Genomic DNA, 16,179 nt, shown 5'->3' with positions numbered 1-16,179 from the left:
TTAAATTAAGTGTATTGCGTTTTTAAAAAACGTTACGTTTAATATTCTTTCTTGCTATATCTTGCTGTATTGCCTTTCTGCTAGGTAGGTATATCTTCTTATAAAAATATGCTGTAGTAGAAATATATTACTTTGATAAAATAATAGCAGGCCTGAATAAATATGTTCTTATACGATGGTGTTCCATGGCTATCTCTAGATATTGACAATAATTGAACTGTCTTTTACTGAAGCAATTAATAAAATACCAAAATTTTAAGAATTAAAAATCTGTGTCACAAATGATCTTACTTTAAATTGGTACGATCTTCTATGAAAAGGTTTTCTGAAGCAAGTTCTGCGTCACATCTTATCTGCCAGACAGCAGAGAGAGTAAAGTTTAAAAGGCGAAAAGTCGCGAAAAGCTCATAAAAGAGAAACGCTCGCGAACCAACCAATTGATATTGAGTAAATGGTCTGTCATGTGATAGCGTTCCTTCCTTATTGCAAAAGACGATGAGCATATCAAATTAACATATAATTTGGTATAAAAGAGCAGTATGCTCTTGAGAAGATATTTTAATATCTTAAAAGGTGCTTTGGGAGATATAGGGCGCCTTGGGCAACATCGTTACGCGTACCTATCGCTTTATTTGTCTTGGGAAATGCGTAGGTCGTTACATCTTTTACTCGTGTTTAATGTGCTGTGACAACATCTACCTCAACTCGATACATGTACAGCATTACCGATTCTAAAATATAATATTCTGTGAAATATCTATCTGAATTAGGAATAATTATTTCCATAATTTAAAGCTATTTTAAATTCAAAATACTAATATTCTAGAATAGATTTTTTAATTTTTTTGTTTTATTAACATTATTTAGTTAACCGATTTAAAACATATACATATTTATTCATTCGACGTTCTATTTCTTCTTCACATCTATTTCTATTTTAACTAACTGATTTAATTCTAAAACAGTACTGTTATGAAAATTGAACGTTAAAGATACATTTTTATTTACGATTAATTAAAAATTTAACGATTCAATGCATTGGTTAAACTGGAATATCTATCGATTTCTTCTCCTCTTTTTTGGTGGCTCAAAAAATTGAAGAATTAAACATTGTCTGGTTTAAAATTCCGTCACAGTTAATGTTTCATAATTTGGTTATGTTTAACATCCATTTTTAACACACAGCTGAAGATTTTTATTTCAAAATTCTATTATTTTTTTTGTTTAAAATAGAAACTTCTACCCGTTTGCACAGCTGCGCTTGCAATCATTGTCCGCGTATGTTCGACATAGTAAAAGAAGTCTGCGGTGGCGATAAATCTATTTTACGAGTGCAGACCCGGGAGTGTTTTACGATTTTTATAACCGACTATTTAAGTATCAGCGCACTTGTTCCCTTATTATTGAACTTAGAGCGACTTCATAGCGTTTTATATTTTGCTCGAATTTTGTTTTACTAAAGAAAATTTACTTGCCAATATGAAAGTAATTGATGTTCTACTTCATTAAGTGATGATTTTTATTGATTTCGGTTCTATTAAATTAAGTAAGTACACTTGAGAAATCTTTCATTTTAAAGGCAATATGGGGTCGCACGTTTTATGAGAAGAATATAAATTATTTATACTAGCGGTGAATTCTAAACAAATTAGGTATTTGTATGGGCCAATTTTTATCGAACCTTAACTTATTATATATTGAATCCTTATGTGGCATTTATTTATAAAGCGCGAATAATATGTATCATGTTCGTACAAATAAAAGTTAATATCTCATCTGTATATTTGTCAGTTTAATAAAAACCTTGTATGCTTTCTCTTTTACGTATAAAAGACTTGAAATAAGTGAGCCGTTCTATTCTATTAAGCGTAGGTAAAGATACACAGAATATGTAACGTTTGTAAAGAGCGAAATGTTATCGTCAGGGATGTGGAGCTCCATGCCCAAAATCGAAACTATGGAATATCCGAAATAAAATTTCAGACCCGATCGAAAAGTTTTTAATAATTCCAGCAAGACTGAGTGATTTTCACCCAGATGATCCATCTGACACAGTAGTCGCGCGCGTTTTGTGCATAATTTTGAATATTTTTAAGCACATAAGCCAATAGTTGCTTTGTGATAATAGTTTATCACTAAAGAATAACGTAGAAATAAATTCATGTAATCGTCTATTTGTATTTTCTTTTTTCTTACTATTGTTATAATTTTAATAACTGTAACTGAAAATATTTAACCGAAACTATCGGATAATCTGCAATATCTGTCTATTCGTATCCATCGGTATAATACTTTTCATATATCCATATCCAGATCCGAAATTTTATATTCGTAACATCCCAATTTATCATGACGTATTACTTTTTAGGCTTAGAATAATGTTTATTTCTGACATATATTCGTGGTAGTGAATAAAGATTTCATATCAGTTCTCGAAACATTTCTGTGAAGTAATAAATTTTTTGTAAAGCAAAAGAAACATTTGTGTGAATCTACTCGTGCGTCTAGAGACTGTTTTCTTAATAATGGAATCTCATCTCGCGTAGATCTAACCGGAGTCGTGATAGAGACGTCATAACCTTATAACAGTGCGGTTGAAGGATTTCTCCCTCGATTAGATGAGGTTGCGGCTACCCTTGATTAAATTTGGAAGGGTCACTGTGTGCGTGTGTCTGTCACTAATGTCTTCGATCCTACGGTTAGTACATCTAAGTATTTAGTGTACTAAAATTCTAAGACGCTCGGGCTTATTGAAATGAGATGTATGTGTTTTGTATAGGCATTTGGGAGTACTTACGAGTACAAATTATTAATTAGAATATTATTTTCTAATACTAAATCTGGAGTACAATTTGACGTGCACTGCAAAAATCCGAGAAGAAACTTGGGTTTGCCATTTATTTATTATTCATTAAATAATTGTTAATCACTTTTGTTATTTAAGTTGGTATAGCTTTTTGACTTATTTTTATTAAATAGTATGAAAACTCGACCACTTTACTTTAGGCGGTAAGTGCCGCCTGTGGACATTTGTAACCAATCCAATATAAAACACGAGAACAACGTGAAGTCGATATTTTTGTTGATATCCTTCAGAAATAAGTTGGAAAACGTCGCCTTATACGGCACAAATGAGTATCACGCCCTATAAGGCTATACGATGTCTCTAACAATATCCATACAGATTGAATCAAATCAAATTTCTTTATTCAAAATAAGTTCTTTACAGACTACTTTTTACATCTACTCGTACCACCACTTCTCAAGGTGTTTCGTTATGGAGAAGAAGCGGTGAAAGAAACTCCATAACTCACATATTTTTTTAAAGCATAATTGTTTTTAACACAATGGAAAACCTAACCTACATGTACATGTGGAGATGGAGCTACTTCAGACCACACAGTTTTATCAGTCAAATAATTACTCAGCCTTAGTACTTACGCTTTCTTTACATAGCGTTTGTTTAACGACAAGTTTAAACTTTTTTTCAGTGAGATTCAAGATGTGGTCAGGTATTTTATTGTAGTACGAAATACAGTTATCCATGAAAGTTCTAGCCACCTTACATAATCTATATTTAGTTATTGATCGTTTAGCTATATTTCTGATATTAAAGTTATGGTGGCTACTATGTTTTTCAAACATATCAATATGTTTTCTTACATTCATTATATTTTCATAGATGTATTAAGCAATTTGAGCATACCTACTGCGGAATATATGTTTCAAATCAAATCAATCAATGTTCGTTAAATGTTCTTAAATGCATTTGCTATTTCCGTTATATAAACGTCTTCAGATTAATTTGAATATCAAACGAGTCAATTATCATTCCAAAATTGATGATTCAGGCAATTCGCTAAAGATGATGGAATGACTCGAAATGGGTGAAGCAATTACAGAAACCGCCATCGTAACTTGATAAATTGAAGCGATATGCAATTCCAGAAAATTGGCATTTTTCTGCCGACATTTGGTTATTAACTATATTTCAAAGTATTATACAGATTTACAGGATATAATATGAAAATTAATTATTGTGTATGTACGCGAGTTTCTTTTAAATTAAATTAAATTACTTTTGACGAATTAAAGCGAATTTCACTAAATATAAAATATTTTTACTTTTGTATTACTTACTCTAAAAACTCACCAATATTTTGATATAAAGTAAAACATTCACTAATTACGTCATATCGTTTTCAAAAATTGAAATAATTATTGTATTAACAAAAAGCGACAACATCCATCTGCATTCTTCATTTGTTTTTTTTTTTCACATTATTTTTAGAATGTTTCTTTTTATGGCTACCAGTACTCAATATTGTGCCAGTAATAAATTAAAAGTAGAACATGAATTTAAATTTTTAAAGTTTTATGAAATTAAAATTCAAAATAATTATAATATTTTTTATCAATTATTATAATGAAGACTTAGATTTAGATTCCAATTTTACTTATTTATTTTTAGTTTCATGAAATATTGGTAAGTACATTGTTATTTATTCTTAAACAATGACGAAGTACGTAAAGTTTGATATCGCGATATAGATAATATATAATACATTATGTCAATGATCATCTATCATCATATTCATCAAGTGTGATAAACATATACCTACACTTCAACTCTTAATATACAAGATATACTATGGCATTATCCATGACATATTTTACTAAAAATCACCAGAATCCCGTATAATGTGTTACCATGAGTCGGAAATAAATAAATGGATATCATATGTTACTGATATCAAATCTGACGGTCGGTATCGGTGTGTTGATATAAAGCGAAACAATAGCGGAGGATCAATCAAATGGGGGTAAAATGTAAATAAAATGCTGTCGCCCACAGCCAGTGTGATCTGGAGTAGTAATCTGAACAATCGAAGTGAGGATTGATCAAAGATTCTTCAAACGATCCTTTTTGCCAGAGTGGGTAATATTTGAGTGTATGTAAGTCATTGGAGGTGTATATAAGTGTTGTTGGATTTAGAAATAGGAATAACTTTATTACGTAATGCCATAACAACGACAAATTATCTTAATTATTTACAAAATAGTGGGATATAGGTAAATAGAAAACTATATAGGTAAAAAGATACATAAAATGGCAACACAAACGAATAAAAATATAATAGTAAAATTTTTCTACATTAAAATTACTGATATTGATCACGGATGATTACAAAGTTAGAACGACTCGGGTAAGTACGTCTCCCTTACCCCACTATTTAAACCAGTTATTATTTCTTCATTTTATAACGTTAAATGCTATGTAGTACGTGTCATGGATACATAGAAAACTTAAGTGTATCAACATTCAAAGGAAATATCTGAAATACTTAATGCTTGGCTGGAAACGGAATTTAATGCTTGCACGACTGAATTGTACAGTGCTCAAAGTACTGTATCTAGAGAATATTTCTAACGCAACTTAAAACAAAACATTTTGTTTCCGATGTTTCCTCAATTTACCCACTCATTTTCCGCGACTCTACCTTCATTATGCGGTGATTGTTCATAGGACGGAAAGATTTTTTCCCTCGAGGTGTATTCGTGGGCCGCAAACAACAATTGGGTCAAGGAATCAACGCCGAAATCCCACTCAAACGATATCTTTACTGACGTGCGAGTATACATTTATAGGTGATATTGAAATATGTTGCGATGTTTGCGAAAAAGTTTATTTTGCCTCTGATACTTAAGTATACGACAGCCTCTATTAAGGTTTGTTGATATAATTATCAATTATATATTTAGGTATTATTTTAAAAATATTTTTGCTACTTTATCTCTTTTAATTTAGTACTGGCACCGAATTTAATACTGGCACTTTACATAAAAAACAATTATTTAAAAATATAAGAAAAAAAACAAATGCATTCTATTGTCTGTTCTTCAAATCTTTTGCGTCGCAAAAAATGTAGTCGGTATATTTATGTACATTGAAAATATTATATTAGTGAGTGATTTACTATTAAAATTAAAAACGCATTTACTCGTATTGTATGTTATAAATATTTTGGATCCGAGGTTCAAATCCCAGGCACGCACCTCAGATTTTCAAAAATTATGTGCGTATTAGAAATTAATTATCACTTGCTTAAACGGTGAAGGAAAACATCGTGAGGAAACCCGGAAATACCTGTGAAATTTATAAAAAAAAAAATCTCAAAGGTGTGTGAAGTCTACCAATACGCATTTGGCCAGCGCGGTGGACTATGGCCTAATCCTTCTCCTTCTGAGAGGAGACCCGTGCCCAGCAGTGGGACAGTAACAAGCCTGGATAGAAGGTACATCTTTTGAATATGGTCGGTATAACGCTTTGTGGTTCCACTCAGGAGGCAATGTAAAGTTCTGTTGAATTCCGTTTTGAAGGATATATGAGGGAGACATACATCCGAGACGTTCCAACTTAGTTCTTATGGGTAGCAACGCACGTGTGGACTCGGGTAGAACTCTATTTTACGGGGTTGATTACTAATGTCCGTGGGTAGTATGGTAAGCAGTAGCCACTTACCATCAGACTGCTGCTGTTTTTCTACTTTTATTGTATATAAATAAAAGCAAATTACTATAAATTTAAATCTTATTTCAAGATTGGTTTATTGTAGGGTTAACTGATAGCATAAATTTGACCGATTTTTAGATGGAGGAGGATATTGCTGTAAGTATTTTTTCATTAATTTCTAAAACAAATTTACTAACTTCACAGCTTGAATGTCGCAAAAGCAACCTTTAAATTTGCCCAAGCATTATGTTATTACAGAGACAACGGAGCCTGCCGACAAACTATCAAAGTTTGATTAGTTAAACCACTTTGTTTGTGTTGCGTATTACTTTACTTAACTAGGACCATTGTTCCCACATATTACTGTATGTGTATTAATTGCAAATACGTCGCCAAGGTTTAATTAAATCGTTATTAAGTCATTCTATTTACAATACCTACCAAAATCCTGAGCAAATATTAAGTAAGGATGATTCAAAGTTGTTTGTTGCGTCAAATCTCACTTCTTGATAAGGACACGCTACATGTATCTTAAATTTCTAGTAGTAGTAGTAGTTAAATTCTTAGTAGTTAATATTGTAAAAAAACTCACATATCTAACATTGTCAAATCAAATCTAACTGGAGCCGGATCGTAACAGAATTTATTTTAGATCATACAATTCTGTTTTTTTAGGGTTTATTATAGGTACTATGTGTGTTGTTAAAAATCGTACTTATTTTAGTACATTAGAAGTGGTCAGTTATAACCTACGTTTATTATCATAGTTGTACTATTTTAACGTCGCCGTATCATCAATCATTCTATCTTTGAAATCGTTCGTTCAAATAGCGATAGGAATCTCTGACGCTCGATTTAACCACTCTATGTGGTTTGAGATTGCGCGGATAGAGATCCTTCTTCGCTCCTAACATGGATTATAAAGTATCTATGACAATTTTACTTCCCTTATTTTTTTGTATAAAATATTTCATAGGTTATATAATATATGTACATTTCATTTGAAAAGTACAATTTTATAATATAATAATTATTAATAAATAAATAATTTGCGTAGAAATATTCCGGTATTCAATATGTATATTCTGACTAGACAAATTTTCATTCCTAGGGTATAGGTATAACACCGTGCATTTTAATTATTATTTTTAATTAGTTTTACCTTTTTAATAAAGGTTATTTAATTTAACCTTTAACGTACAGACCTAAAACACATTTAATATTTTCTATTTTAATCTCAATATTTGTGGTCCTGACAAAGATCCATGTATATCGGCGTAATCTCGGACCGCCCAGTATGAATGAAGCGATAGTGATTCCGATCGCCTTTTCAACAGACTAAAGATGTGATTTATGTGATGTTGAATGCAAACTGCAATACCTAACTCTTATAACCGAGGTAATCGCTAGTCGATCACTGCTATACGAGTGTAATAAAGATCTTACTTCGCTCAAATTATCAGTCTAGTGGCGTCTATGATTTATATCGTAATAGCCCCTGGACCCGGCCTTTTAGGCGTAATTCAATACCCAAATTCTATTTAACCCAACATTATTCAATCAAGATCATTCGAGGGTGTGATACTCTCGTGAATAGTTTGCTAAATATGTGCTCGGAGTGATAGTAGAGTAGGGGTAGGCTCTCTAAAGTTCGTCGGGTTGGAATTTGTTTAAGTGGGAACAATTTACGTTCTTTGTCGTGAAATTGTGTAGACGTAATGTATAAGATACGATGTTATTATTTAATACATTTTAAAAGGGCCTGAAGGTATTAAAAATGTAAAATGACTTCAGCGTCATAGAGTCTACGGACAACTAACAATTCAAAAATTACTCCATAAATTAGTTACATTTTGGTTTTTTACGATTTACTTAGATACATTGTTTATTTAAATAATTATATAATAAGGTCTTACTTTAGAATAAATTTATTTTTTGTAATGTAATTCTGAAGGCAATAGAAATATAAATTATCTTTTCTTTCATTAGTATCTCAAGTTGACCTCAATCTTTAGGTTGTTAACAGCAATTTAACAATTTTTTGTTCATCAATTCCATTAAGAGAGTTTTCACAGCTGACATTTTATATTTTTAATCTCATAACATTTTATGCGTTAGGGGACGAGGACGCTCGTTATGAAACCATTAAGATTTTTTGGGAATACTCACTGCGTTTTCTTATCTATTCTCTGGTGATGTTTCTAGTTTAATAGTACGTCAGTTCTCTGGACTTTATGATGCTCGTTCCGGTGTAACTTGTAAGATAAAATTTGTGAGAAATTTTACAGAAAAATAACTTCATAACGCTGTCCCACTATTGTCTGAAAAAAACATCTGTTCTAGAAATTCCCTAACCCTGTGTAAACGTAAAAGTTATTTTATTTGCAGCGTACTAATAAGAATGAAAGTAGTTAATATTATTTTTGTAAAGTTTATTTTTTTATCCTTCATTATCTTCATTAATTTTTTTTATGTTAAAACTGAGGATAATCGTTAATAGTAAATCCATAAAATCACAAAAAAAGTCGAGCGAAGTTTTGAACACTGAAGAATAGGGGAAAATGTAACGAAGCTTAATCCTGTAATAACTGTTAAGAGAAATCTTTGTCGACGTAATTCATGGAGATAATGTAGATTTGATTGCACAAGAAGTTATTAACGCAGCTTTTATTTCTTAATAGAAAACTATTTTAGTTTTAACGAGCTAGAGTCACCCCTAGTCTATTTCTACATTAATATTCGCAATTTATTATACGTCACTAGCTGACCCGGCAGACGTTGTGTTGCCATATAAAAAAAAATTAAGGGTGAACAACCCTTATCACTTAGGGGTATGAAAAATAGATAGTAGCCGATTCTCAGATCAACTGAATATGCATATAAAAATTGGTTAAAATCGATAAAGCCGAAAAGGAGTACGGTAACTAACATTGTGACACGAGAATTTTATATCCGTATTCCTAATACGGATGTTGATTTTTACATTATTGTGACTTTAGATGTGTTTGTAACTTCCTTGTCGATTTTCAATTTATACTGTTAGTCTGAATAACAAATCAATTCAACGGACTTCTAATGAAGTTTTCGTGGTATTGGAGGGCAGCCGAAATAAATTATACTTTGTCAACAGCCTTTGAACCATTTGAGACACTTGAACAATATTACGGGTTCTGGGCGGGTTAAGATGACTTTAATTAAATGATTATTTTGAGGTATCATTGTAATTAAAAGTTGTATGTATAAGTGTTATACACATTTTCAACCTTTACGATGGAAGGATATCAATTTGTCATATAAGTAGAATATGAAAAAAAAAATGAAAATTTATATTAAGGTTGAAATTAAATGCTATTTAGCATTAAGACCGCCTTTTGCACCACACTGCTTTTAACATGGTCAATAAAGAGTAAATAAATAAAAATAAATAAGGTTGGAAATTTAATGTTTGAATTTAGTCCTTTTAATGTAGGCATCTATAAGTTGTTACAAGGAAAATTACACACGGCAATCAAATATACTTATTTATCGATTGATAGCGAGAGGGACCATGACTACGTAAACTTGATACGATAAACTTAAAGTCCAAAATAATTACACCGGCTAATACTATAATCTCTATATTATCCTGTCTTACAAATATAGTAATTAAATATACCTAAATAATTCTGTTTTCGTGCAGTGTCTTTAATTCAATTAGTTTATACAAATTGTTATTGATATACTATTATTGTAAACGACTTTAATATAATGTATTAATAATTTAGATTTGCGATAGGTAGGAATTAACATTTTACGATGTTATCGAACTCTGTTTGAAGTTATCTACAAAGACCTCAACGGATCACTTTTGAGATTCATGAAAATATGAACATAGTAGGTATACTATTATGTAGAGTCGAACGTGTATTTTTATATACACCTATAACAAATACTGTATTGATGTGTGATATAAACATGCATGAATTGAACCACAGGAAGTCGAGTAGACCCTCACTGGACCCTTTTATGATAAAATTTATTAATACGCCTTTAACAGGAAGGTCAACGACATTTTTAAAATAACTGCGCTATAGGTGTCCACCGTACCCATTGTTATATTCAACGTGTATTATTTTTAAATAAAGACGACATGTTCTAAAGGTGAGATCTAATTTCTTGGGGAAAGTATTTTTTGATATCGCAGAACAAAAGGGTTATTGACATCTATTGAAACGCTACGAAATCGAAATTTGACTACACAGTCATATTTGTAGTTTATTAAGAACATGTAATTACGTTCGGGAATGGTGACTTTTTCATAGCTTAAGCATCTTATATGTACTGTTGACAGATTTTTCGATGGAACCAAACATGAACGGCTGGGCTGCTGCTCTAGCAACAAATTGGCCGCCCGAGCGACAGCGCCTTAAGCAACTTTCAGTAGCATAAGCGACGCGATGGCTACAGTAACTATCGCACACGTCATTGTAACCAATGGGCGGTCAACCTAAACAAACAAGTAGCTAAATATTTTTACTTTTGTACTTTGGTGTGTTACAATCGAAAGGTCCCTATCGCTAAGGAAGTGCTTTTGATTGAGCAAAATGAATATATTTAGAGGACGGGAAAAGGGGAATTTTTTTGGTATCTTTCTTTTATTCGAGTGTCTATTTAAAACCAGTGTAGTGATATATTCGGCCCCTCTTCCTATGATTTTGCGAAAAGGAAGGATACATAATTTCGAACACGCACAGTGTTAGGTTAGCAATAAATGTGAGTGAGTTTACCAGACTACTATTATAATTCTATTATAATTCTTTACAGTGTTATAAAAGGTGCTTGCAGTGTCGTCGTCAACCCATTACTATGACAATGCTGGACACGGGTCTCCGCTTAGAGTGAGAATGGTTCAAGTCAGCGCACTGATATACTTATTATATCATTGAGAACACCGCGGTAAGTGGGAATTAGTAGATTTAAAATACCTTCGATAAGATATTTTTATAGAACTCTCAGGGGTGTAGCTTATCCAAGTTATTTTGCTTCACCGTCCTAGCAAGAAATCATTAATTTCTAATACGCTCATAACTTTAAAAAATCAGAGAAGCGTGTCTAGATTCGAACCTCAGACCTCCCTATTGAGAGACCGAGTTTGAAACACTAGGACATCACTATCTATCTTGAAGTTTACGTACCCGCAATTGTCTACCGTGGAAGATAATGGTCTAAACCGGTTAACCCTTATCGTTTTCAGAGAAGAGCGGTGCCCATTACATTAGGCTCTACGTAGTCCACAGGGATTGCAACTATTTGTGGTTGTCTGAAGTCTTATATTTATTTTAAGAGTTGGTTATTTTGTTTAGCAGAGAAACAGTCGGATTTCACATGATTTTTTTATATCTCTTCCAAACGATAAGGCAGACGGGCTAACTGATGGAAAGCAGCCACCGTCGCCTATGGATTTTTTAGGAGTGCTATTTTTGCACCCTTCTTGAAGAGCCTCATGTTATAGCGGTTAGGGAATACCTTAGGAGAAAGTTCATTCTACATTTTGCTCATACGCGGCATAAATGATGGCTACTAAATAATTACAAATTCATTGCATTGAGTCCAAAGGAAATAATACAGGTACCATAGATAAGTAAAGATTACTCACTCCTAACAAGAAAATGTACCCAGTTTTGAGAATTGAAATAGTTGCGTAAAAAAGTTTTGCCACGTCTCCGTGCTAAAATGTCCCTAAAATATTTGAAATAATTATTTATTTATTATGTAAATTACGCAGTATTAGTTATTTATTCGTAAATTTTCTCTAAAAGTGTTTTTATTTGTCAAGAATTCAAAAAAAGAACTTACTAATAAGCCGTTTGTGGCTTCATTCAAATTCAAGGCGGCGAAGTATCTTTACTAATCTATGACAGGTACATAGGAAATAAACTGTAATGCGATCGAGGCCTCGAGAACTGGAGCAATTTATTGCAACTTGGTGTGATAATAGTAATGTTTTTCGGTCTGTTAACACGGAATCCGTGCATTCGTACGCCTTTCAAACTTTAACTTGTAATTCTATTACAAAAATATTTTAAAAAATTGAATAAAATATTTATATTTCAAAAATATAATTAAATTATGAAAGTATATGTAGCACGAATGGAAGGTGGTGGAAATAGAACGATTTGTGTTCCAGAGGCACCACCGCCACATCTTTTGCTGCTCAATAACAGTGCTTAGTGCTGCTGTGTTATGGTTTGAAGAGTGTGGCAAGGGAGACATACTTATCCCTGGCCCTCCAAATTAGTTTTAATAACGTATCCGATTATTTAATAAATATTAATATTTGTTTTCTAATAGTTTCTCGACTTGTGGGTGTACACGTGATTCACGATTTTTCGATTATTAAGTCTACAGTTTTCGATTATTATAAGGTCTTTGACCACTGAATACATTTATGATTCATTCAATTTGTGTCAGACACAAAAAATATTTACAAGTTAAAATGGGTTTAAAAAACCGCATATAAATGTCGAAAACTCTATTATTTGTTTGAAACAGTATTTAAAAATAATGAGATAAAATTCGCGCAGACAGTGACGTGGGTCAACCCAGGCTGTTTAAGCCTTTATTCAATTTGCATTATGATGTCGCTTGACACGTAATATAATATCGTGTGTAATGATGTTCGTATTGATAAGTCTATTTTATTCATCAATTTGAAAGTAAGAGTATTTGAAAGTAAGAGATCACAGAAGCAAAGTGACTAGATTAATTAGAAAAAAATGTTTATGATATACATTTAAAACTTTTGGAGATAACGACTACTTAGTGATTGAAGGACTAAAAATAAAATCGATGTCCATTAGATATTTTTACACTGATATTGTTATATACTTATATAGGTATCGTCATATAAATAAAAGTATGATGATGTCGTTGTCGCTACGTAACAATCCAAATGCTCTATGTTCCTAAAAATATACTTGTGTACAGCCGACTGGAGTTTGTCCAAGAAAAAATACAATAGTATTTACAAAAAGAGAAGAAATTATAATAAATTATCTCGAGTCAACGTAACAGCTTTCAGAAACGCCAATATTATCACACCATTAGCGGATCAGACATTTCTTTCTCAGAATTCAATCTTATTTTCGCCGAATCCAATTTCCCATTTATGTATGGGAATGTAAAAATAATTATGCGAACCCGAAGAGCACCAATAATATAGAGATATGTCTCCCTTTGATCTCATGGAGCTTACTTAACGAAGTGTGAACGCACTCATGCCGCTTAGAAAATCATGTTGTATTTTCCTTTACAAAGAACTCGCCCGACTGGCAACACTGACACGTGTTTTGTGGCGACGCTGGTGTATTTAAGGATTTAGATACATGAATGAGTAATAATTAATAATGTTTATAGGGTAATAATGCGTGAATGAACGATAAATCTGATAAGTTCATTTGTCATCTACTTTTAGTATAATACGTGAAGCGAAAAAGCTTTAGATCTCTTTTGACCGTTGTATCAAAGCATATTTGAAAAGCAAAAGGTAATCTTTGATAAAACTATTAAAGGGTCTACTCATATAATTTTAAATTAAAGAAGAGAATAAATAAAATATGGCAGTATGGTTTTTCACTTTACCGAAAAGTTGCTACTAGTAAAATTTTAGTTTTGACTTTGGAATGCTTACATTTTTTTTAAATATTAATAGTTTTTGGAAAAGATAGTAAACTAAATAACTTAAGATTTTTAATATAATTTAACAGAGTTTAGCGCTTTCATAATACATCTTCACGCGTAGATAAGTGTTGTGGGTAAAAAAATGAAAATTTTTACTAACAGCTAAGAAGGCTACGATAAAAATGTTGAAAATAGTTTTAGTAACATGTTCCTCCCGTGTAAAATAGTATTTAATGTCAAATCAATATAAGGGGTGCGAGGGTTGACCATCCGGTCAGCTGTAAAAATTTAATGCGCCGCTTAACTATCGATCTTGGGACACTAGTAGGGCGTTGACAGAAATGAATAGACCGCATAAAACATATGCAAATTACTTTGTTTATACAGCAATATGACAATACCATCACAGTTTAGTTAATTTTACAAAAATCTGTGTATGCGTGTAAAATCTCGAAATTTTGATTAAGATTTCGATTTTTTGGCCAAATTTGTTTAGAATTTGCTTGGAATAGAGATGGTGATATTTGTCAAAATAATCATCTTACCATTACAAATTATAAAACAAATAAACGAATATATTCCCAGAGATTAGCCTTATATAAAGGCCAACGCTAACGATTTTGGGGGAGTTGCTTTTTGTTCCTACTAATTGTTACAAACAAGAAACACATTAGTACCTAAGCCTCGTTCGGAACACAATATTCTACACAAATATTCAAATCTCATTTAACTGAGGGTGGCCACAGGTGCGATGCCACTAGGTGGCTTTATTGTAAGCCCTGTGTTTGAACGACTTTACTTATCCCTTTAGGCATGCGTGCGTCGCCTCAAATAAATTGTAAATGGAAATAAATTATAAATGGAACACGTGTATGTTTGCTTCATAAATAAAACAAACGTTCGATTGGGAATCTACAATGTGTGTATTAATGTGAAAGGAAGTAAGTAAACTGAATAATTTACAGTTATACAAAGAGTAATTTTGGCTTCCCCGTGTCATTTTATTTGTTGTATTTTTATGTTTACTATGCCTAGGGGCTTACCACCATCTTTTAAAAACCATCATAGTCAGGAAAGATTTATTTCAATATTTCATCAACATTAATTTGTTTCGTACCACAACCTCCTTAAAACAGTAAAATATTCCGTCATATGCCGTTGTACAAACTTAAACCCTTGTTCATTTTTCGCTTATCCATTGTATAAAACCAACTGAAATTGTCATGTTTTGCTTAAAAAGTTAAATTTCCTGCAAAAAAAAGAATGAATAATTTCGACCGACATAATACAAAACTGCTTATTGTAATATTATAAAAACAATCTTACTTTAACAAGGTCGTGGTAGGAAATTTCAATGTATGAAAAATAATATTGTTTTAAGAAATGGTAGTAACACCCCTGAAATCTTCACGATAGAAAGGAGTGTTCGTCACTCCCATAAAAGTCAGTAAAAAGTCAAATAACATAAAATTATCCGGTTTAGAAGATTATTGTAGAGACAGAGGCATAATTAAAAAAATAGATTTCAATATATTTTAAGCTTCTTATATATTTCTTATAATTGAATAACATAAAGTAATGTTAATATTAATCAACGTACACCTCAATACAAGGTACCTAAATAATAGATGTAGCGTGCCACGAATTATACAAATGGTGAACGTTAATTCTTAAGTCTTCTCGTAAAATTATTCCATTAGTGGCTTGCTGTGTATAAATAAAAAATGAGTTACCTCCATGGGAATAGTACTATAGTAGTGACGGTTGTGGCAATAAAAATAGCGATACAAATGATTTTGAATGTAGTAATTTCTATTATGTAATTTCTATTACGTAGTAATTACTATAAAGCTATAAATAAAATACTATCAGTCCTATAGTTTATTTACGTGTATGTACGCTATACTGTAAAATGTCTTAAAACGAAAGTTTCAGGAAAGGTCAGTTGCGATTGTAAAACTCCATATTGCTTTGTATATTGTAGCTTTATTTCTTTATTTTCGTCC

The 16,179-nt window shown here is 31.8% G+C and overlaps 1 protein-coding gene across 1 annotated transcript in view; it reads right to left on the bottom strand.

The window, feature by feature from the left end:
- Nucleotides 1-16,179, bottom strand: part of LOC140747406 (uncharacterized) — a 62,606-nt gene that overhangs the window by 33,549 nt on the left and 12,878 nt on the right. The window lies entirely within an intron of this gene.

The sequence above is a fragment of the Epargyreus clarus genome, unplaced genomic scaffold (genome assembly GCF_041222505.1).
Source record: "Epargyreus clarus isolate Ecla_fem2 unplaced genomic scaffold, WU_Ecla_fem_2.2 ptg000014l, whole genome shotgun sequence".
Taxonomy (NCBI): domain Eukaryota; kingdom Metazoa; phylum Arthropoda; class Insecta; order Lepidoptera; family Hesperiidae; genus Epargyreus; species Epargyreus clarus.
The sequence above is the reverse complement of the archived record's forward strand: the minus strand, read 5'-3'. Positions and strand labels throughout refer to the sequence as shown.